General features: G+C 41.1%; 1 long non-coding RNA gene across 3 annotated transcripts in view; it reads right to left on the bottom strand.

Annotated features, from left to right (window-relative positions):
* LOC126867376 (uncharacterized) overlaps positions 1–25,982 on the bottom strand; it is a 246,270-nt gene that overhangs the window by 146,932 nt on the left and 73,356 nt on the right. For all 3 annotated transcript variants that reach the window (XR_007690224.1, XR_007690223.1, XR_007690225.1), the window contains exon 3: positions 7,671–7,726. This is a non-coding gene — a long non-coding RNA (uncharacterized LOC126867376). The remainder of the gene's footprint in view (positions 1–7,670; positions 7,727–25,982) is intronic.

Below are 25,982 nucleotides of genomic sequence, written 5' to 3'. Positions count from 1 at the left end.
AAGGAAAAAGAGAACCGGAGGCTATCGTCTAGTTTAGTCAATTATTAGTTTGTACTCCTCTGGCATATGGATATGGAAATTCCAAGATACTTTTATCTCAAATTGACCATTTCGTATGGACGAAAGTAGAAATTAGAAGGAACGTTTCAAGCCGAGCAAATAATAGCGAAGCAACTAACAGAGTGTCGAGTTATTTGAATTAATCTGAACGAGGCTGAAAGAAGACGAGCTCGTGGATGATACGTGCTAGCACGATTTTCAACGCGTATGAATTTCACGATACAACCATAGATCGAACGATCGATCGTAACCGACGTTTAGGAGTTATCTACCTTCTCTTCCCTTATCTTCGTACCTTGTCCTCTATGTTTTCTTCTTTTCTATGGGATAGTAGGAAGCCGTAGTGGTAGCCTAAGAAGCATCGACGTCCCGTAGATCAGCGGCATCGACCGGATCTACGGTTAAATCCAAGCTTGTCGAGCGAAGCCTTTATCCGCCCACGATCTAGCACTCGCACGCTCCTACGATCTTCGCTGTCGCGAGAAGCAGCCGGTGATGATAGCAGGCAAGGATGATGTGCGACGTGCCGGGAATCGCCGTTTTCTTCCATCAGATCGACGATTCTCTGGTCAATGAAGTGAAACGTCGACACCCGTTGGCAAATGAACGGTGGCTCGATTCGATCGATTCGGATCCCTCGATCGAACGATTTTTGTGACAACGAATTTACTTAACGATGCGTCGATGGACAGATCTTATTTTTTGATAACTATTCCTCACTGTTGCGTTTCTCTGCGTTCTTCATTACGGTTTGCTTCTCGATTATTTAAATTTATGTTAGAATTTCTACCTATAGCGTTCTCGTTATAGTCAGCCATAAGCCTTCGTACAGATAATACTTTTATTACAATAGAATTCCGTTTATCCGAACTTGTGGTCAAATAGCTTATATAAGTTCGTATAAAAGAAGTTTATAATATTCTCCACTACCTGGTATCCTATTCGTTCGCATAATACGTTTTTCAATAATCACGTTCGGATTACTGGATTGAATCGGCAAGGATTCTATTAATCAGGCGTTGATTAAAATTTCCAATAAATTAGTTCTACTGCATATTCGCATAATAACAGTTTACATACATGCGATTCTTTGAATATCTATTCGAAATCAAGTCAAATCAAACAGCTTAACTGGAATCCGTGTGACTTGACTGATTCGAAGGAAGCCTTAGTTTCTTCGAGCCAATGGAACGTCCAATGGAAAACGATGATTTTGCAACCACCTGTGCATTATACGTATATAATCAGACCGTGCGCGGGCATAAGTTCGTGAGCTAGGTAATAATAACGACGATAAACAAGCGTTCTAACGAGGCGTCGTAGGTACGGTAAGCGTGTAGCGAAATATCAATGTTATTTTATTGAACACGCAGGCGCACGACCGGCTTAGATCGTCGGTTTACCCTTCGATGGGGATACGGCCGAGTAAATACGCAATTTGCCGACCTTACGCCGATCCTCCGTGTCGTAACAGGTGGAGAGTGGATTCTTTCAGGGTATCTAGCGGATGCTCTGCTGGAGAAGGAAACTCCTAGTTCGAGAAATTCTAAACGGTTTAGAGGTCTAACGCTGCGAGTATTTTAGGTTCTGTGAGGTGTTTACGGTTTTATGATACGATTGTGCGTTTTATGGGTGCGATCGCATTCCTGTATGTTTTATTGAATCTAGCGATGAACTTGATACGCAGTGAATTGTGGTGGATTGGTGTTGTTTATAACTTTCGTATTTGATTGCAGTTTATACGTCGACTAGATCATCGATCATCGTAGAAGTTCATTTATTAAATCGAAATTTTAGTTAGCGATTAATTAAACGAAATCTTGTCGACTGAATGCATTTGTATGATCGTAAAACGCTACCAGATGTTTATACGATGAATCATGGATAATGGGAAGAATCGATTTGTCTTGAATCGATTGTATTTAGTTATACTACTTGTCTTCTCACAAGTACGAATAAATAAAATTCTACCGTATCATTGATCGAAATTAATCCGTATAAATTTTGGAATTTTGTCACAAGTATACAGTTCGTGAAAATTATTCAAATAATTGACCATTCGCTAATTTTAAATAGCGTCGTTTAAATAATAGAAGTTGACTATGCCAGTCGAACAGTTAACGCAAACACGTCGTTTCAATTCAAACGGAAATCGAACTTATCATCCCATCGATTTATCAAACCGGCGTTTCGCGCGTTGATCGGGCGAGCCGGGATAATCGGTGCGATCGAGCAGCATGATCGTTTTCGTGATTATCGCCGTACAAACAGCGCCGACGCTCGAGATCTCACGCTGTGAGAATCGATCCTAGGAAATCGAAGAATCAGTGAAAAGAGGAGGAGGGAGGCGAGTGAAGAAGAAAGAAGAAGGGAGAATTTTGCCCTCCAGGTCCTTCGTACTTCCTTTCCTTCTCTTTCATCTCAAGATGGACATTTTCTGCGGTCACAGTCGACGATTATTGGTTATTGCGCGGAACTGTTCTCCCCTGTTCCTCATGGGAACCAGCCAAAGCCGCTCGAATCATTTCCGTGTTTATTAGCCAGGCACTCGTCGTTCCTAATCCTCTTTTCAGAGTTCTGATCCCTCCAGGCTGATACGAAGGATGTAGATCTAGAAGAAACTTCTCGGATCACTGAGTTCATTCGTCGACAAATTAACACAACGTTACGACGTTTTTCTTAGGTACGCCTTCGATAGAATTTCGTTCGACGACCTGATGCTGAAGGGAATTTTCTAGCTTTTTTAATTGAGTTGGTACTGCAAAGTACTGGAGGGTAAATGTGCGTTGATGTTTGGAGAGGATAGTAAAAGAGGATTTATGAGGAGATAATGGGGGATTAACTTTTTGCTGGCAAGCAAAGTGTATAAAATGTGGGTTCTTCTAGAGTTCTAGGAGAAGTGTTCTCTTCTCTTAAAAAGAATCGAGATTTAATTGAAGAAATTTGACAGGCAAGTGAATCCTGTAAGAGAAGTCCTATTAAAGGGAATTGTGGTACTCTACGAGGTTTAATAGCAGAGATTTAAACTAGAAATGATAATAATTTTGCAAAGAAGACCTAAACGTCTTATATCCAAATTTCTTTTTTCTTTCACTACCTTCAAGGATACATTATGCATTATCTTCTATATATTACTTTTATAAAAATTGTCCAAGAAATAACCCTCGTTTAAAAGAAATGTCTTATTGATGTAAATTTTCTTTATTGACAAATCTCATCTACAACTCACTTCTATTCTACATTTTTTCCATCAAATCTCAGAATTCTCCTGGATATATTGACACAATGTGAAATTAACAAATCTAGTTCATCTCAGAAGGATATCCGCTATCAAGACGCTCGATTAACCTATTAAAGTTAGTTTATCATATCTAATGCACAAAGCAACTTATCAGTGGAAGAGTATCGCGAGACTTACTCTCGCCGGATCTCCTTTAGATCGGAATCGAATAGCGGAGACGTCTAAATCGACACGCGGAAGAGACCAACGACCGACCGACTGGTCGAACCGCAGAGGAGGGATGCAACAGAAAAACGAAGAAAGAAATGGAGAATGGGATAAAAATAAAGAAGAACTTTGCAGCTCCTCGCGTGACTACGTTCGAACAGCCGACACGTAGGTACACGACGGGACCTGTCCGTGTTTATCAGCCATCACCGACGGCGAACCGCGCCGGAAACGTGGACGAACAGCGGCTCCTACGAGCAGATCGTTTCGAAAATACGACATGCGCCTCCGGGCCAGCTACCCTCCTGGATTACGCGCCGCGATCCACTTAAACGATCCCCGGCCACAGCAAGACCAGATTCGAACATGAATGACCGAACCTTGTAGTGATTCGATTTTTGTACCGAAGGATATGGTTCCGTAGCTTCTGTTTTCTCTTTTTTCTTTTCCTTTCTTTTTTGTTTTTACTAAAGGGCTTGGGATTGAATTAAACGATACGAAGGACATGGAGAATTAATTTGTTGTTTCAAGGTCATTTTTATTATTGGATGTAGAGTGGTTAGAATTCACTTTTGGAACGTCATAATTGACAAATCTGGGTGATACTCTATGTATCTAATTTGGAAGACTACTTAATGGTTCCTACAATTATTAGTTCGTGTATTATGAGATAATTAATGATATCGAGAACCTGGAAATTACGAGGTAGAGAATTAATTTTGTGTTTTATGATTTTCTCCGCGTGTTGATCTTAAGTTTCACTTTTAAAGTATCATAACTGGTGCCTAAATGTTAGTGTAATATCGTTGATAGTTTCAAGAATTGATGTCAATTACTGACATCTATAGTATAGCTGGCGTGCATTCGCAAAAGTGTGATTCGATAAGACTAAGTACTCACTTACCTAAGTACTTACTAAGAAATTTTGTATGATTTTTACAACACGGACCTCACGATACGTTACGTACCATTACTCGAGTACAATTGACTCCTTTACAAAAACTGGCATTAAATTCAATAAATTAACCACTTGTTCTTTCATGGATTTCACGGGCGCGGTCGATCCATCAAGATTCTCCTTGCTGCGTACAATAATGCAAAAGCGAGTTGTTCGACTCGGTCATAGAATTTGTAAGCGTAACAGTATCATAGCGTAGTGAGCGAGGATACAGCGTTGTTAAACATGAGATCGCATTGGATCTCGCATGTAGCCGCGACTACACAGCGCATCGCATTAAAACGAGTCCGGAGGCGGTGGTGGTCCTCCTCCTGCGCAACCTTAAAGTTCTCTGCACAATATCCTCGAACGTCCGCACGCTCGCTTCCGCATATCATTTTCACGCTGTGGCGCGCGACCGCTCGTTCTTTCTGCGCCTACGTGCTCGCCTTTTAGCAGCTCTCAACGATTTAATAATCATCGCCGAACCACTTATCCGTTCCTCGTTTGCGCGTTACTTCCTCGATTCTAATGCAGTAATTACATGATTAGATGGAAGTCTAATTGGGGCCGTGTTACAGGCTGTCTCTAACAGGAAGAATTAGATATACTCGTTGGTAGTGACTGTTTTACGGTAGGGGAAAGAATTTCTTGTTACAAGGACGAAAAAGTATGCCGTGAAGTTCAGGTGTATCGTTGCAGTTGTTAGAAGTCGCGCGAAAAATAATTCACGAATGATTCATGGGGGCTGTTACAGTTTTTTTATGATGACGTTATTTTATCCATACGTTAGCGTGTAAATTAATTTGCTATTTTTACAGCCACTCGTTTTTGTATTTGTATTAATCTTCTCAATAAAAAGTTCAAATTTCTGGGTAGAAATTAAAATTACGACACAAGAATTGGTACTAGATATTTCGTGTAAGGTACGAATATAGCAACGTTCCCATATCAGGATTATTTGAGCGTAAAAATTTAAACGCCAATCGCGTAACCGGATTTACGTAACCCAGACTAGTAGCAGCGACAACGGAACCGGTAGGTGGATTCCAAGCTGTCGCCACTTTCTCGGAATCTTAAAATGCTCCGCGGTCGCAATTGCCTCAGCTTCCTTACCTTCTGAAATCGTCGAATTTAATGGCAGTTACTCTTCGTCGTTCGGACACTCTCGCTGATTGTGAACATTTAACTTATATTGAAAGGAGAAATATTTACTAATAACTGCTACAAAAATGTCATTATTTTCTGTCAATACAATTCTCTCGTAATATACAATTCTATACTAATCTAAATATGCTTGTCGTTCTTTCAACGATTACAATCTTTCACGACGTTTTTCACGTTTAATATTAATCCTTTCTTTCGATCGAAGGAATCTCAAAGAATTTCTTGAAATAATAAAAGGATAATACGTATATATTAATTCAAAAATTTAATTCTAAACACCGAAAAAAGAAAAATAATATCACTTTGGAAAACATCATAGAGAAGAGAATTCGTGAATATCTACGTAAGAATTGGAGAAATCGCAAAAATAAAGAAAAGAATGTGAAATATTTGTATGCATCCACGATACTTCAAACACGAAACGAAGACACCGAGCTAGTAGATACCAAGTTACCAACGTTCACGAGAAACTTAGCTACAGGAGAACGATCGACAGAAGTCCCCCGGAGACCAAGGACTTCCTCGAAGCTGTCGATCCGCGTCGATGGGAATTTGTCCGAGGGAACGAGGCGAGAAAGCCAGGCGGGGAAGGGAGGTGCCCGCTGGCGGTGGACTAGCACGAGGACGAACAGTAACGAGAGATATGCTATTACCCAGGTTCTTGGTACCTCGATTAATTGGCCTGTACAGTTAAAGGAGAGTCGGGAGGGGGTCCTCATCGATCGGCCGCGGCCCTCTCACGGTTAATTTATTGCCAGGCTGGACTCGGTGTCGTGTTGTCTCGGCCGCGATCACGACACCGCAAATGAAGACTTTTATGCTAAACGACCGAGCCGAGCAGGTGGAGGAGAACGTGCCGCGTGGATCCATTAATTACCGCCGGTTGGTACACGGGATCGAGCGAAGCAAAGCCGATTTCGAAGAAGACGAGGCGCGAACGAGCTGATAACACCGACGATGTTTCACGTTATACACAGTGTTTTACATTATTTTTACAAGTTTACATCGGTTTACGTAGGTTAGCGGGTTGCAGTTAGGTTTTATACGTTGTTTAGGTAGGCTTCTCTTGCATGAATTACAATTTTTTATGAGTTTACTACTGTAATATTGAGATTAGCAGGTTGCAAATGCCAGCTCTGTTGGTAAATGTCAGTCAGTAAAAGTAAATTGTACGATTCATTTAACTTTGCTACATACTTCCAGTCATTTGCGGATCAATGGTATTTTTCTATCGTTCGGACGATTTGTTTCGTTTATAGACGAGAATATGAAAGGATTGTTAATTATGCTGTATCATCATCGTCATTAAGGTCGATCGTTTGCTTTCCGCAGATTTAAATCACGTATCGAACTACGTGATTCTCAAAAGAGTTTAATCAGACGCTTTGGTACTGGAATTAAGAAATTTTTTAAAATAAACTCGATGAACTTGGTTTCTCGGCGATCCAAGTATGAATATCTTCATTTTGTCTGTTTGAAATATAAAAATTCGAGGACTGTAACAATAATAAGTAGACTTCTTTCACTACGTTTTTTACTATGTTAGTATTGTAACAAAACAATATCAAAATTAGTAGGTGTTGAATATGTTTCTCTGATAATTGTCATAGCGAACTACTCGCATCGGTCGATTTTTCAATTAGCACGTGTCCTTTCGGCTTCATTAGCGCGCTTTCACTTCCTGCTGCGGCTCGTAAAACTATCTCCGCGACTAATCGATTCGCGTTTTAGATTAATGCAACCTCGATAACAGTTTCTGCCTGCAGGCATCGCGATCAACGTATAAATCCAAATTCATCGACATTAATATTATCGTGTATTGTTATATAAGCGATAGTCTTATTCGAGAAGAAACGAAAAAGATTTTTAATTATGATAGCGAAAGACCAATGAAAAATCAAAAAATTTTAAGTCTTCTTCAAAGCAAGCAAGATTGCGAAAGATAAATAAAAGGTTATCGATCATAAATATGTTAATGACCAACGATCAATAATATATATGTAGATGTATAATGTATATATGTTCCTTAGAACAATAAAGAATAATTATTTCTCCGACCTTGAAACCGCAAACCAGTGATTGATGTATCTCCTTTCCGAGGATTATCCGGTCCCCTAAATACAAAAAAAATTGAAAAATAATAACCACTATAATAATTAATAAATAGTACATTCGTCATTTTCGTAAAAACTATACAATTTTATATGCAATTCATTCAAAATTATTCAATTTTTCCTGTATCTAATATATCAAACCTTTCGACTCAAACGCAATCGATTTATCGATTGATGTAATCGAAGAAAGAAGATAGAAAAGAAGAAGAAAGGAAAGAGAGAGAGAGAGAGTTACGAAATTCAGCGAGCGTCAGTCACGTTCGACAAAAGGATGCAACTGACTCGGTCGTTTATTCAAGCAGACGCGCATAGATCTGTCGGAGCGAACGTTTATACGATGTCGTGACATAAGATTCAACCGTGAGTGACTTGGTGGAGGCGTGAACGGGGTGTTGATTGAGCGGTAAGATCAGTGGAGCGCGAATTCATCCAACCTCTTTCCCCAGAAGGCAACGGCCATCTAAAATAAACCGTTTATGCTAATACACGGACGGCGGATAAATCGTTTGCAACGCGGCCTCGTCGACTGCTTGAAATTGCAGATAATTTCGACGCGGCTACCGGCTGGCCAGTGCCATGATCGAGTGATCGAGCGCAACGATGCGTGCCACGGGTAAACCGTGAGCCGATATTCGCTCGCTCGTTTCGTTAATTGACGTTCACGGAGCCTTGGTTAGAGAGCAAGATCGGTTTCGCCGTTCAGGAATAACGACACTCTTATTCGTTGCTACTGGAATTGTTACGATTCATATTTTTGATCGTTTAAATCGTCGCTTCCTTTATTATCTTTTATTATCTAAGGGCGCTGTAAGTGGTGCCTAGTACTGAGAACGTTTTTACAATTTCAACGTGGAAACATCCGTACTACGTGTCTGAAATGTAAATCACCACTAAGCCATACCACGTGTTTGAGAGATCGAGGCGCTAATTTACGTCGAGTAATAAAATCGGCTCGTATTAATTGCACTCGTAAAAGTTGAATTACAAGTGAGACAATCGGGATCTAGCACGGTTACGATATTTCCTTGACCTCACCCGATCGATCTCAGGCAGCCCATATCGGCCGGACACTCGGGAAATTACAAGTAACGCGATATATCCGCACTTCGAGAAGGCTGTTGGGAAATAAACCTTTTTCTCGTGGAACACACAGCATGATAAAATATCGTCGAAACTTTCTAAAATGTCGTTCTCGATTTTATTCACCGGATCATGTATCTTATCTTTCCTAACTATCGAGAGATAAGGAAACTACGACAAACTGTTGCGAATTGATTAGCTTTATAAATGACATCGATGCCTTTTCGTGCAAAATCCAACGTTTATTTATGCTTCATGCGATATTAATTTAATCACTGAAATAATATTTTTTATTTTGTAGAATATTAGAAATTGTTTTTACATAGGCAATTATTTGAGTTTAAAACGGTATACTAGCAACAAGTAAATGTAAAAGCAGCGAATTAATTTACACGCGTGATATTTCAGTTGAGAAAATTAGTACGTTCGTTTCTAGGAAAATTTCAAGGTGCAATGACAGATACGAAGTAGAATGGCGATGAAAGTTGCAACTTGTAGCTTGATCTAGGTTTCATTGCAACCTATATTACGTTAACTCTCGAGCTTTTGTGCTAATATGTTGACTCACTGTAGGGTAAACCGGCGTGTGTTTCACCCGGAGCACCGTGCAACATTATGAGAAGGTCACCAGAACGGTATACCATGCTCCTCCCGCGGTAATCCTATTATCCTCGACAATGGATTGCGCAATGCGAATAGAAACGTCGAGCCATTTCCATAACTCGGCGACCGAGCTCGGGCGGTCATATACACCTTTCTCCGCAAGGACAGTCGAAACCATATCTATACTTGTTCCAATAATATCTTGTCTTCTCGTGAAATAAATACATCTTCGTAACTCTACAAGTAGATGCAAAAAACAAGGAAACTGCAGCGGACTCTCTGGCTGACTGGAATCTTGAAATTGCCACTCTTACGTATTATTAAAAATGAAGAATGTTTATCGCATAGATAATCATAAGTACGATGATCAAAGAAATTATACGATACCGCTTACAGTGAAAATGATCATCTCGAAGCTCTGAATTGAAATACAATCACCGATATCGACGCACTTCTACATGCTGCAAGATATAAAATATTAATAAAATAAAATTAACAAATATAAAATATTGTATTATGTATAAGCGTGTGTATTCATGTGTAAAAGTTCATAGAAGATTATATCTGAAAATTAAGTTCATTTATCCACACGTATTGTATTTATAATATGATATTCTACTCAGCATTGCTATCTTCTTACGCTTGCATGAAACAATTTATGAAAGTGTACTTATACTCAACGGATTAATACCGATCCACGCCCATCGTCTATAGCGGCAGAAGACTCACGTGCGAAGACAAAGTCCGAAGACGAGGTTCCATCACGCGAACCGTCTGACCCCGACGGGCCATTTCTACTGCAACGTATTTCCTCGTATAGCCGCTCTCGAGCAACGGGCCTCGCGGTATATACGAGGGGTCATATCGCGTTACTCGTAATTCCGCCGGCGTGTCCGTCGTCGAGTAGCTCAAGCTATACCAAAGGAAAGCGTGCTGTAGCTCTTACGATGTGAAGGTAGGGTGTGGGGTAAGGGGATCGCGTAGGTAGCATTAGTCGTTCGATCGAGTTGCTCTTGTTGCTTGTAATGCCGCTCGGATAGCGGAATGCGCGAATTCTTTGGAAAGCAACAGGCTGCCGTGGCGCTGGCTTCAGGTGCTACACAGCGAACAACACGATCGACCAGATGGCGAAGACGAAGGTGAGGGAACTGTAGGCGTCCTTGCCTCTGGGGACAGGAACGCGCAGACCCTCCGGAACTAGCGACTGACCTCTTAAACGCCACCTCGAGCACGCCTCTATAGCCCTGATCCTTCCGAGCAGATAGGAGAAATTTTATATCCATCGTTGCCTCCGGTCACCAAGCTTGCCAGGGATGCGCCGTCTCGTGGGTGGTCTCGCCACTTCCATTCCGATTTAAGACAGTTTGTGATTGTTTTTTAATGGCGATGAATTGGCGTGGTTCGGGTTTATCGAGGGTTACGTTTAGGGATGACGATGAAACTTTTTTAATCCCTGTTTATGGTCGTCGTGACAGTTTTGCAAAAATCGAAAATTTATGAATTTTCAAGATTAAAAGTACCGTGAAGTTTTTATTAAAATACCAGCTACATCGAGTTAGCGCGTATCAAGTTGTGGAAATTTCCTAATCTCAAAACTAACCCATTGACTCGATTTCGCATAAAAGGGATGAATCGACGAAATTTCTAATCCTCAAAACTTAATACAAATGGAACCATTTTACTGAAAGTAGCTGCCACAATTTCAATTTTACTGGAACACCGTAAAGTTCAAGAATTCGTGAAAATTCCCCAACCTTAGAAATAATCCACTATCTCCAAGCTTGAAAACCCGATTTAAACAATGTCGTTGTAATTTTATCAAAACCATCTAATGCCAAATAGAAATATTCTCGTGTAAAATCATCGAGCCTAGAACCTTTCTAATTACCCGGAAGCATCGAGGAATTTCAACGAAAGTGACGTACGACGCTCATGTCCGACCAAAGAACGGGTCCAACGGGTCGCAGGTGCATCAACCGCTGAGAAGATCGAAAGGGAGAGTGCTGCCGGTGAGGCCAGGTCATGGTTGGGCCCGGGAGCTACAATTGAGCGTTTTAGTGGGCCTGGTCCGCTTCGAACCGGGTATAATTTGCCTGGCTATGAGGTTCCTCTTCTCCTCCTTCTTATCGATTCAACAACGGCTAGCCGCGAAAGACGCACGATGAAGAAAGCAGATAATTGCCAAGATCGGATCTAATTAGCATGGCAGGCGAGTCCCTGGCTTGTGATGACGATACAATTTCGAGCCGTGCTACGGGGGATTTGTTGAAATTACACGTGCGCACGACTAATAATGCCCCGTGGCCTGCAGAGCGGGCATAACAATGCACGGAGGAGCGACTTAATAGCCGATGTTGCAAGCTCGATATTATTTCTTCTATCTTGTGCCAATGGTGGCCATACTATACGTCTCGGAAGCGGCTTCTTTCCGAGCTGATGGCTTCCCGGTTTTCATCGAGGAAGTTTCACGGAAAGAAAACCGACCTTTTTTATCTCTTCTGTTCCTTGAGCCGAGATTGGATCGAGTATGTCGAAGAATAAATTCGAATCTGACTAGGACATCTCGCGAATACTTTACTGTGATTATTACTATAAATGGTATGTTGAATCGTTTTTAGCTTGTCTTTGTTTCAGCGGCATAGAAAAGGTATAGTGTGAATTTCATTATACGAGGGAAAATTTGATAGATTCTTTGCGATGTTCGAGCTCTCGCCTTATGATTCTTTCTATGGGTATTTACGTCAGCCTTAACAATTCCATGTTTCTTACCGTCTTAATATTACGTCTGAAGCAATTATAAACAGTAAATTCATCACCGTATAATTTGGAATTAAAGACAGAGTGAAAAGTGATCGTCTTTGCTACAGTTGATTCTGGACATTACAGACCGTCACATTGAATGAGAAATTCAATGAAGAATCAAAAACCGATTCTGTTCTATCGTCTGATCTTTAAGTAGATTCAGTCCTAAGTAAAATAGATTTTTTACAACTATCTAAGAAAATGTGAATGACACTGTCGTATATAGTCGAACCTCGATTGAATACGCTGAAATTTATACCTCGATCTTTTACAACTACAATAAGAAACAAATATCGTGATTCCGAACTTATACTAAAAGTAACAAGTATACGTGTGACTACGCATTGAGCTTGATCCCACTACACTAACGTATTAACTCCGTTTTTATAAAACTAAAGCATTGAAAACTGGTTTAAGAGGAACGCAACGTTAAAGACACGGTCGAAGAGGAAAACAAAGATCCCATCGATGTAACGACAGAGCCCGGTGGGTCCAATACAGTCATTAGCCCGAGGCGAACGGCCTAATGACGATGATGCGCGCAGCTGCACTCTGACTGGCCCCCACGTACAGATCGCGGGCACACGCTCGAGCCGTGAACACGCGCGAACACGACGCTGCCATGATTTTATTATCGATGCTATTGAATACCGCCTCTCAACTGACCGTATATACATGCTCGAAGCTCCGACGAACCTTCTTCCGGGCTTTAAGGCCTGCTGCCGCGCCTTTATGTAGCGGATGCGGCTCGTTCCCGTTTCTCCCTGCTCAGAGAGAGTCCAGTTGCTGGTCCGTTGCCTGAGTGAACGTTGCCTCATGTATATACCTACACTACCACTCATAAATATACATAAGTCATATAAGCGGACAGTTTGGTCTATTTGTATTAACAATACGTGAATGATATTGAAATGTATGAATTCATAGGAAACTAGCGATCAAAAGCAACGGTTATTATCTTCTTGCAAAATCGATAGATGTATAATATGTGATATGAAAATTGTTTATTTAAAATTGTATCGATGTTGCATTACAATGAAATACTTCGAAGCGTTAAACGAGATTAAATATCGTCGCCATGGTTAATCGTATAAAATTAATCGCATAAACCACTTTACAATCACTGCAAAACATATGCATCCTTTCTCTTGGTTTAATGCCAAATGACAATAAAACGTTTAACGCTTTATTAATTTTCACGACAAAAGACGATAGCTTTTCAATCGTTGAATAACAAGACTAATTCATAATACTTGGCACATACGAATATCAGTATCTTTCTGTTACGACAGTTTTCATAAAGAATAAATTCATTCTGATCGTCTCTCTACCCTCTGCAATTTTTTAGACTAAACATTTTATCAAATCTAAGCAAACATCCACACGTACTTACTTTCCAGCGGTAGCATATACTCTGAGAGCGGCTGGAGATATGCAATCTGTGGTCCTTATCGCGCGACCGAACTGAAATTCCACCAACTGATCTCTGATCCTGCCTACCTGTCGACGATCGGCCAGACGATCGAATCGTCTGCGCGATAAACGCGCGATCCGCTTAGAAGATGTTCGATACTCCGCCCTCGGCACACGCACAGGCTAACGTATATACTAACGTATTCCATCGTGCCGCTTCCGAGCTTGTTATCTCGTGATCATTGCCTCGGACTCGCCTAACGCCTGATAAGCGGGGAGGTTGTTTCTAACGGGACTGTTAATTACTATTTGTCCGACGACGCTATGGTGAAAAGGGTTCTGACATTTGCAGAGACGGTGCCTTTGGTGCCGTTATGAGTGCAATCCAGTTTGGTTTTGTTGCTCGACGATGACATTCGTTTGAGAAGAGGTTCCAGGATGATACATAGTATCTGGTGTCTTTAAACGTGACACGTGAGTCTATGTTTCGATTTTATTGCATGCGAGAGTTTGAGAAAATGCAAGATTTAAGAAAGGCACGGAAGGAATTTTAAATACTCGACATTCCAAGAGTGGAATTTTCAATTTCTAGAAAATTGAACCCTTATAATTAGGAAAAATAACAATTTCTATTTCTCATCTTTCTGTTTCTTTAGTTCTTTACTTTTCTCGAAATTACTCAAATTTTGACTTTCTCTCTTTCCTAAGTTCTTTTCCCTCATTTCCCCAGAAATTTTCCAAATTTCTATTTTCTTGCTTTCCAAGTTTCCCGCGCTTTCTCTCTTGTCGCATTCCAGAACATTCTAGTGTCTCAATTTATAGCTTCCTATAAACATCCTCTTTGTTCTGTTTAATTAGCAATTAAACCCGCCAACTGATAATTGGTGTAGGACGTTAGAAACGAAGAGACAAGTATACAGCACTGACTGGAACGCGGTTAACGGCGAGCTTTCGAAGTCGCCACTGGCCCGATATATCATGTAAATAAGCTGTTCGAGCGGTTATTAGCGTCGTTCCGTACGGACCGGGGAGAGAACTCCGGTTGGCAGTAATGAAATGCCGCGTCGGCAGTGAAAATCGAGGAAACGGCCAGGTAAGATTCGCCTAACGAGCTGACAATCCAGAATTTCTCGCGCGACCCATAATCCTGTTCAGCTATTTAAGGACATTGGTCGTTTACGGTGTTCCATGATTTTAATTCAACTCGGTCTGGATAGTTAAAGGACTCGTTTCGCGCGTTTTCGGCTTGCTTCTCTGAGAAACTTGTCCGCAGTTTAAGTTTGCCACTCGGTCGAACTCTGTTGTTAGTGGGATAATTTCTGCCAACGGGAGAGTCGTGTATTATATCCCAACATTTATCAAATTTCACATAACAATAGGGTTTCGAACGATTCCCATTTCTGATCTTCTATAATCTATAAGCAGAATGATTTCTTGAAGTTGAGACGAAGAAAAGAATTAAACCATTTGGTTATGTTTCTATGGATTATATTTTACTTGAAAGAAAGTGAGAATGTATCGTTTAACGAAATTTCAGTGTATCATAAGGAATCTTTCAGTCCAGATCTCTGCAAACTGATATCGATCGAATCAAACCGATTTGTTCTCTACGTTCGTCGAGCTTGCCATTTATACGAAGAAAATTCATTAAATGATAACTTTTAGTAGATTCTTCCTTCACCACAATGTCTCTTCGTTCCTTAACATGTCTCGAAGAAAAATTTCACCCAAAATTACCTCCACAGTGACGTAATAACCGAACTAAAGCAATGTATCGATTCTTTCTAGCCACCAAGTCCCTCTTAATAAAAGACCCTCTTCGTCCGCGGTATCTCCGTAGAAATCGCACGATATAACCGTCGGAGCAATCGAGTGCATCATTACTGGTCGGATGATGAAGCTAACAAAGTAGATGAATTTACGAGCGGGCAATTTCTCTCCGGATGGAACGGTACCAAGCTGCCTCGAGGACGTTTGAGTGTCTCTTGCATCCTTGGCGTCGTTTCCTATCGTGTTTTGAGGAAGTCGTGCAAGCGGCTCGCGAACACCGAGATAAGAAGAGGAAGGAGGCGAAGACCGGCCCAAGTTTTGCCATGGGTCTTAAGGACAACGGTTCCGAGAAGTGCAAGAGAACTGTAATCGTTTGCCCCGGCGGCCGTTGCAGCCAGTATACGAATCACTGTCGGCAGAAAAGTAGCAGCCCACGGGCTCGGCAATTTCCGTAAATACACAGTGAAAACAGCATCGTCCGAAAGGGGGAGAGGCCTCTCTCGCGGACAGGCGCAAGAAGACAAGAGAAGAAACGGCTTCAGGAAGTACTTCTAATAGTTTCTTTCCTCTCTCCTCATTCGCAAGGGCAAACGAAGTTGACCGTGTCTCGCGATCGAAAATCGACACTTGGATATCGGACGTTGATCGCGATTCCAAGGGTTTAAACGATCGTTCCGGTCTGCAACACCGTGGGATAATCGTAATGTCGTCGCTAGAACGATGTTGTTCGGTAGTCGTTGGCAAAACCAGGGTTTAACCTTTTGCCACGACTCGTGATCGATCGTGTGTCAAGGATTAGGGAGAGTTTGATCGGTTCTTTATTTGGTTTTTAACTTGTTAAACGGGCACCTGGTCGGTCGATTCGTCGATCGAATTGTCGATCTCTTAGATATCGTAATGTCTTCGTTTCTTGTCGGCTTTGTTAATACTGAAAAATTCACACCAATAACGGAATAAAGCTAGTTTGTCATAACGTTCCAAATATCTTGATTTCTGTAAATTTCAGAAAACTGTACAGTCTAAACGAATAAATACTGACGAGAAAGATAGTAAACGAATTCTTGGAATTCTCATAGCTACGATGTTTAAAGAAAAACAGAGTTGGGTAACGCGAATTAAATGAAAAAGGAACTGCAACTAAAAAGACCGAGAAACAGTCTATTAAATCGTTACGCAGATATTATATCCGAGGGACGTTTTTCGAGAGAGCTCGGTCACGTTCGTCACGGAAGTCAGCTTCCGTCTCATTGGGCGGGCCAGCTTGTTGCACTTCGCCGGCGACAAGTTCCCCGGTCGCGAGCGTGCACCGAGGACGGTCGACGTGTATACGTATCGATAATTTATTCGGAATGGGATGCAAGGCGAGCGGCGCAAAGTCGTGCAGCCTACCGATCGCCGACCGTATGACTTTTCTGGCCGCCGCAGCGGCTCCGCGAACCGAGAAATCGTTTCTCGGATCAGCACCGCTATAAGAGGCGAGGCGACGAGTCACCTGGACGCGTGGACTCCACGATTCCAACTTGCGACTTCTCAATGAAAGAAGCTGCTCGATTCCGTGGAAACGGACGTTCGATCCTGTGCGCTACTTCGTGGAAACGCGAACGTCTCTATCTGAAATTGCCAGTCGCTGCGCGCACTTATGCGAACCGTGAGATTTACGAGCGACGATCACGGCAAATTGGATCCTACTCCCTGTTCGGTTGCTTCGCTGGATGGTGGAACGTTCGATACGACGCAATATATGCGCTGTCGTCAGTAATTCTAATCGCAGCTGTGACGATTGGACATGGGATGACATTTTGAGCGAAGTTGAAGGGCAAAGTGTCGAGAGGGATTGGAATTTTTAGCGTGATATAGTAAAATTGATACGTTAATGAGCATTTGAATTAATTGAGAAATATTGAATTTTAAGCGTCCAACCTTTTAATCGCCTCAGACGAGTACTCGACAATTTGGAAGTAGAAAAATTACGAATGCATTTGTATAATCATCATACCAATGGTGGGGCTAACATTTGGAATTTCAAGAAAAACAGGATATATTTGTAAGGAAATTCGATTTGAACTCTAATTTCAAGCTGAATATTGAGCCACGTGGAAGTGAAGCTAATTCATTTCATCGACGACAGCCATTTGCCTTCTATAATAACTTAAGCACTATATCCTAGTGATAAAATTAAGAATGTAATTTAATGCAATTTTCAATTACAAAATATAAATTACGTACAATGTTTCAATATTATTTCACCGATACGATCTCGCAGCATCGAGCACAGCTAATGCTCATTTAAATAAAAATTATCTTCAAATGTATACGTGTAACTACAAAAACCTGTCTGAAAATGTAGAGCATAATTATTAAATTATTCGATCAGGCAGCTGGAAAATAAAGAGTAAAGGCTGACGAAGGAATCGAAAGCTATCGATCATTCGATGAATACGAGCAACGAGACCACTGAAGGAAAAATTAATCGTCGCATTAAGGTTGCTTGGCTACCGACGGTGAACGCTTAATGGCAACACCTCTCGAGTATATCCATGAAATAGCGTGGTGCGCAGAGAGACGACCATTAGCCAGGATCGTTGTCGTTACGTTGTTACGCGCTGAATTCATCCGCTTTTTGCCCGCGATTGGGCGGGATCGCGAGGCGCGAGCGGCGATCCGTGCGAGCCTGAATCCGACTAGCTTGTCCAATCTAGCGGAGCAGGGAACGACTAATGATGAAGGATACCGCTTTCAGTTGCGTGGAAAAACGACCAATCGGATAGAAGAACCTGGCAAAAACCATCTGAAATTACTCCTCGAGAGACCCTTGTTCTCGTCGCAGCTGGTTCGGTGAAGTACATTCTCGATGCTTGATTGTGAAGCGAAATATTATATTTAATGACTAATCTTGAGGTCCGCTGCCTTTCTAAATTCATACTCGATTAAATATCGATAGGAAAGTTATTTATTAAATTACATCATAATGAAGATACGATGAAACGGTTTATTAAAGGAATGATAAAATTCCTTAATGTACGCGTGCATTTGTTGTGGAATCTCGCGAAAGGATATTCTTTCATTGATCGATAGATTCGACAAACATCGATAAGATCTTTGTTGTTTCAATTTATTCGATATTTCAACGAGATCCATTCTCTATTCGTAGTATCTTTCGTCCGTTTCCGATATCTAATTTTTCTATATTTTCACTGTATTATTCTACAGTTATTTGTACAGGACGAATTGTATAATTTATGGTATGATCATTGCAACGACCTCTTCCAATGTAACTTTAACCCATTAATTGTTAATTTTATATCCAGATTGTTATATAGTTCTATAGATTCTAATTGAGCTACAAGCGAACGATCGATGAATAATGAATTTCGAGATATTCCGCGTCTTGAAAAGGAAAATTCTCTTTCAGGGTTAATTTGATCCGCAAGTGTGGATCATAACAGGTGCAGATTGAAGTAGACGAAAAAGAGCTATGCAACCGTCGATATTGAACGTCAAACAACATATGTAAAGTCGAACAGTTTTCTAAGCAATTCTCCGTATGCGTCGTAGTAGAGAAACCCAGTTGCACCAGACAGACAGACACGATAATGTACGAGGCATTTTTCGAATCGAATTTCACGCCATTTAATGCCACGAGCACATTAGCATAGCGGCAGCTCGTTGACTGCTTCTATTTTTATCCTTTTTTTCTTCTTTCTTCTCCTACTCTGAAACGCCCAGCGAGATCTCGTGCACCGGCTTCGAGACAACGATGGTGTCTTAGGCGTTGACTTCACACGATTAGCATTGTCATTAGCATAAATAGTTTATGGGATCAAAGTGTGAGCACAGTCGGAGAAAGGGCAGCCAGAATCGGCCCAGTTCATTCAAGGCTCGCCAAATCGAACTCGATACACACTTCGATTCCGTACGTGTTACGATTCTTCTACTTTGCATTTAATCTGCATTGGATTACTCGATGCGTGATATACGCATTCTGGCTGCTCGAAGGACGTAACGGATGTCTTTGTCGTTCAGTTGCCAGTTTTCGCATAGTAACGTGACCGTGTAGCCTTGTTACACAATTAAGACCGTTTTCAAACAATTATTTCTCGCGTAGGAATGCTGGATACACAGCCTCTGTTGAAACGGATGCTAGAAATACGAATTGTTTAGGAATAAGGCCTTTAGGAATAGATTTTTCCTCTTCTTGTTTCCAAGTGGAAGGAAATTCATTTCTGAGGTGATCAAATTAATACTTTGATTTGTTATGGCACGAAGATATTATGGCGAATTATACTAAAATTATATTAAAAGAGACAAATGCTGCATACAGATACGTAACACTGCTGCTCTAGAAGTGATAGAGCTCGGAAAAACGCGTTTTTCAAATTGTCACAATGACAAAGTTCTTCAGAGTTTTCATACGATTATATGAAAATGATAACACTGTTGATTAAGCATACAAAGTGTAATTACGATATTCCAATACAATTCATCGTATATATTTTAAAATATTAATCTTCTTTAGTTTCATTGCCTTTGGACCAGGATGCAATATAATTATTATTAATTAAATATAAAATAATTTCTACTAATCGTACATATTTTTATAAAAAAAAAGCTAAAAAATCATGTACTTTCGTATTTTTAAATTTCCCACAGGTGTGTTGTATGTAGAATCGTAACTCATCGATGAATGGAAAAATGAAAAATACAGTGGCCCACAAAGAAAGTGTTAAAAGCAAAAGTCAAGAATTAAATAATTTAGGCGTGAATAATACCGCCGGTCGTAGTCGAACGATTAAACAATCCTGGAGGAAAAATGAGGCACTTTCGATGATCGCACGACCCACTGCGAGCAAAACGAGCCGCCATTCGAGGGGAACAATGGGGGCCGCGGGAGCGAGCGCAAGGACGATCCCACGTCGTCGTCATCCCGTGTTTCCCCGACGTCACTATACGAGCAACGCGTGTTACGGCCACGTACCGATCTCATTATGCCATTTCTCCCCCGAACAGGGCTTATCTTTGAAGCTCGATCGCGCAAAAGGGAAAAGCATCGCGATACGAATGCGCGGTCAACGCGTTCTATTAAAACATATCCCTCGTCTATATCTTTGTTCTTTTTTTTTTTCCACAGAAAAATCTTTATTTTGGGTAGTAATTTAATACGAAAGTTACCGTGAACTATTTTATCCTGCTCTGCCATAAATTGTCTACTGCTAGACCATACTTGGTCTATTTTTCTACTCTAAACCAATAAAAATCTAAACATTTGAGCCTTTAAATATTTGAGAAGTTGAATATTTGAAACTTTACATACAATGAATATTCAAAATTGAAGATATTTTGTGATTCGATATCTTGGTACGACGTAATGGAAGAAGAGGCTTTTCATTCGAATAGCAAAATACTAACGCGGTCGTACGTCTAAGAAGAATAGTTGGGCGAATTTAATTAGTTGTACAGGGGTTGTGCAACGTCGAGACCGGAGGTCTGTTGAAAGAAATGGAAACTCCGACGCGAAGAGGATATCCACCTGTTGCGTAAGCCAGATGGATTTATTGGTCAGGGCAGACGCAACGTCCAGTTCGATTTATCTTCTGCGGCTTGCTCAATGCCGGGACAATGGCCCTTGGAAATCAATGTCTATTTAACAATTGACGACGGATAGGTTCGTTAAAACTACTCGCTGTAGATAAATTTTGCTCCAAACACATACAATAACTTTGATATAGTAATTTAACTCACTATACCAAATTTCGCGTGTGAAAACTCTACATACATATTATTCCCGTCCGTTCCCTTTTAATGGTTTACATTTCTGTTTCGTTCCTTTTTCTCCTTGAACTTCAATTAGTCCTTAATTAGGTATCATTTATTCCTCAGAAAATGGCATTTCAAATGACACAGGAGCAAAAAGAGTAGCTACTTTGCTCACACATCGTCACGCGATGGTATATGATTCTATTTACCTATTTTTGCCTGCTTTACAATTGTATTGTGTCTATAAAACACAATGTATACCTTAACTATGATTAAATTATTATGAAAATATTATACTACATCAACCTCGCTCGCTCTTTTAATTTCCAATTAATCATAAAGATTGCCATACGCGATTTCAAAGTCATAAACTGCCTAAATGATCAAACTGAGAACTTACGTCTTGCAACAACATACACCTCGTGCCAACGTGAAATCGTAAGCAGGTTTATTTTAAGTGAGTAACCGTGGCGTGGATCATTAGCAAAGAATTCACGAGACGTGGCGCACACAAAGGGGATTCTCATAACGATTTTCCCTGGTGCGTGCGCGCATCTGAAACGAAAACCCGGTCACGAGTAATCGCCATTATAATCATCATATGCAGGTGTATCGCGGACGCTATCGCGCGACATCGATTTCGCAAGGCGTTCCCAAGGAGAGGCGCAATCGCGCGCCTACTTTTCGCAATTGTTTCGAGCGGATCGCTCGAAAAAGGAAGTGATGATTCAACAACGCCCGGCGAAACGTTAGGAAAAAAAACATAGGCTAGCGAAAATTAAAAGTGGACGATTAACGATGACTGACACAGTAGGGATCGTTAATGACCAATGATTACGGCGTATGTATTCAGTCGTTCGTCTAAGTTGGGAAAGTAGCCGAGGTTGAAATTATTTGAACAGTCGAGAATGCCAAAAATGATGTTTAATGTGGGCGATCGTTTGCGTTAATTGTGTCATGGAAATTCTGTCGATGCAGGCAAAGGATTTGTAAATTGATTTGAGTAATGTCTTATGTGGCAATTGATTCTTCTGTGTAGTAGTATTTGTTAGAAAAATTTATGAAACATCTAGTATGAGGTTAGATATTTCTTCTATCAAATTGAATTACGTATGATGCGATTAATAACTGTTTATTATTTATTGCTAATTATTGTAGCAATACTATCAGCGTTGAAATTATTAGTACTTATCTGGTACCCTCCAATAATTCAGAGAAATCGAGCGATAGTAAGTAAAATTTCGTTAAATCGTTCCTTTCATCCTCTTCATTTCATCATCTTTGGTGAAACAACATAATTCACAAGGCAACCTCTACAAAATTTCCTTTGATCCTAACTCAGCTCCTAATTCAATTGTCAATTCTAAATCTTAATTCAAATTCTAAACGCTAGCCGTACATTTCGCCTTTTAATTCCATAATTCCAAAATTGCTCAAAATTTAATTTCCATAAAAACCTCCCTCGATCCCAACCTTCGACCTACTTCCTAAGCAACAAACCTACCTGAAAATTACCTAGCTGCTCTCACCATACATATAACAACCAGAATTTCGACCGGAACACGATCGGTCAAACAAGCCAGCGGCGTAAATGAGGTTCAATGCCGCGGCTTCCCCTTTCCATCTCGGGCGCTCCCCTAAGTGACGACCTCGAGGTTTCTCATGGGGGGACCAGCCAGAGCGAACTGTACGGCGATGGGAACCGCGAGATAGCCGTCCGCACATTGATTTTCAAGAACGCCAAATTGCAGGAAGCGAGAGGTCAGATCGGTTCGACGGCGCCGCTTCTCGGACCGTGGGGAACAAGTACGCTTGAACTGTACTACGTATGTATGTATACAATGAAACGAGCGCCAAACGCTCGACGGAGGATGCACCTGTGCACCTGCAACCGAGCGCCGCTTCGACTCCAGGGCCTGGCTCGACCTCGTGAGCTGACCAGGAGGAACGCGAGACTTCCGGGAGCAGTTCGTGAGCGAGGGATTTTTCTGGCGGGTCTCCGACCGGCCCCACCGCCCTTTATTCCATCCGACGTAAAATTGTGACAAACGACATCGTTCCAGCGACTTAACGAGCTACGACGTTGCACGCGCCTTCGCGGACCTTGTACGTTCTGGAATTGGCCGGCTTTATCCCGTTGCCGACATTCGGTCAGCTCTGGAAACGAGCTTCGCGAAAGAATGAACTTTGGAAACAGTGCAAGGTGTACAGTGTTGAATACTATTGAAGCGATACTACTGTAGAGGGGAAAATTTTGATGAAGATACTGGATACCAATGGATGGGGCTAGAATATGGTTGGTTGTTTGTAGGTGATGATTCGAGAGTAATTTTTGTCCCACGTTGATTATTGGAAATTGTATATTAATCGTAGATTGACGAATGCCTTTGATGCATGTTGTATCAGTAGAGTATCTGCATGAGTACTTACTAATTCCATGCACATACATTCTGAAAATTCTGAATGGTTGAATAATTAATGAAAAATCTCCGAATCAGAGACATTTTAATAACTTTAAGCAAAATGTTTCACACGCTTAATTTCAAGTCTTTACAAACATGTGTATTAAAGGCTATACGATATTGTTTAAATATTTACACACACCAATGAAAAGAGGACCAAACTTTGACAAACACGCTATTTAAAAAAACGAAAAATTGTGTCTTATAGTTTTAGAAATCTCTCGTTGCTACTTGATTCCAAAGGAATTCGAAATTTCAAGCTACGTTTAAAATTGAATCTAGACAAATCGTATGTAAGGGAACGATCGTCGATTTCATATTCGACAAACACGGTGCTCCCAGTGGAGCAATGCATCAGAATCGATACAAAGGCAAATCGAGAACACGATCGACTGGCCGTGGCTAGGAAGGAAGGGAAGAGGGGCACGAGGACGAGTGGGGGAGGTCAGATGAGGTTGCTGGCGCGGTGTAGCGAAAGTGTACATAACACGGCCGCCCTAACCGCGCCATGGATTACGGAGCGCGTGCTACCACCACCAGCTATCTAATTGCATTAGCCAGCGCGAATGGCAGCTACGGTTAGAATGACACCGATTTACCAGACTTCGATGACGATAGGATCTCGTCGATTTCGCAAACAGCGCACGACTTCCGATTCGAATCCGAGCCATTTTCAGACACTGTCCAACCACGATTTTCGATACTACGTTTAACCTAATAAGAAACAAACATGTCAATGAAAGTAACAACTCGTTGATTGTCAAATTTCTGAATCCAATGTATACAGTGTAGCCAGTGGATAACGATTGTTGTATCGAGTAGTTTGATTTTCGGATCTCTGAATATTTTACACTTTTTCTTAACACACTTATGAAAATCACTTATTACTCAAGTGATACTCCTAATGATCTCCTTCTGTACCTGCTCCTCCAGTATTTTCTTCCTTCCTATTCCATTCCTTTTTTCCTTTTGTCAATGCTTCCTACCCTTCGTTTCTTCATTTGCGTTCTAAGAAAAAAAATTCTTCGAAAAATTAATGTTATCTTGGCAAAGCGTAATTCTATCGAAAATCAAGCTCTACAGGTCCGAATAAAAGTTACACACGATCACTGTACAAGATCACAGAACCAAAACCATAGACATACTTTTAGAGCCGCCATTGCTCGAGTTCCAGTGTCCTAGAAAAAGGAAAATGCACCACGTGCGTAACGAACGAGGCACACTTACTAGACCTGGCATTCTAACCGTGGCGATTATTAAAACAATCCCCTGACTATGCTGCCACTTCGCTTTTCATTAGCCTAACGAACTAATTTACGTCTTTTTCCACGTTATGGCGCCCGGATTCCATGGGTGACTCTTACACGCACAGTCGCAGGTAGACAGGCGGGAAGAAAAGCGAAGAGAAAAGAGGAGACGTTCAGACACACGCGTGTATACACATTGTGGTGTGCAGCTCGCTTGGGAACCCGACACGGAGCACGTCCTTGACCGGGTCTATCGTGTGACCGATCTCTGCACATCACAATGCCCCTGCCCCTTTCCTCGTGCTCCTTCCCTCGTCGACCCTCCGTCAAGCACCAACCAAGCCACCTTATGTCTGTTTCTGAACGCAACCCTGCATAGAATGTCCTCATCTCGACACCAAATGATTTTCGAAACAAGTGGCTTTTGGTTTCCATTTCGAGCTAATATCACATCATTAATATTGAATGTTTTTTCCGAATGGCATATTTTCTTCGTTGGTTATCTCCCTCGTACATAGTTAACGGAATAATTGACAAAAAAATAAATGTCAGTTAGAATATTGAGACTAATCTTTGCAACATTACTCAAACAAGGTACATGTAAAGTAAAATCAAAGTATCAGGATTTTTCTTCAATTAAACATCCCTGTACGTGTAATTTCTGCGGTTTCCTTTACTTTTCTTTGAACGCGAAATATGATAATAAGTAAGTAAGTAATAAGTAACTATGATCGTCATAGTTTGGATTCGCTTTCAGTTAGATTACTTAATTTTAATCCGTCCAAATGATAGATTCCATTGACGATCTTTATGCCGTAAAACACGGAATACTAATTAATGTGAGATATTCTAAAAATGATTACCTACGTCATCTGTGATCTAACGATGGCAATTGAGGATTAAGCTAGTAAACGGTTAGGTAGTACAGTTAATCTCTCGATCAATTAATTATAAGAATAGCCTGCAAATTAGATAAAGCTTCTGCAAGAAATTTGAAATATCGGTGAGCTAAACCAGCATGTGATAAGTCAGCAGTAATAGCAGTGGTGTAGAATAAAACCTCCATGCTCCTCTTAATCCTCACGCAGACCCGAATCAGAATTCCTTATTAAACGGCCGCAAGCC

This window comes from Bombus huntii, chromosome 7 (genome assembly GCF_024542735.1).
Source record: "Bombus huntii isolate Logan2020A chromosome 7, iyBomHunt1.1, whole genome shotgun sequence".
NCBI classification, from domain to species: domain Eukaryota; kingdom Metazoa; phylum Arthropoda; class Insecta; order Hymenoptera; family Apidae; genus Bombus; species Bombus huntii.
This window is presented reverse-complemented; position numbering and strand designations above follow the sequence as displayed.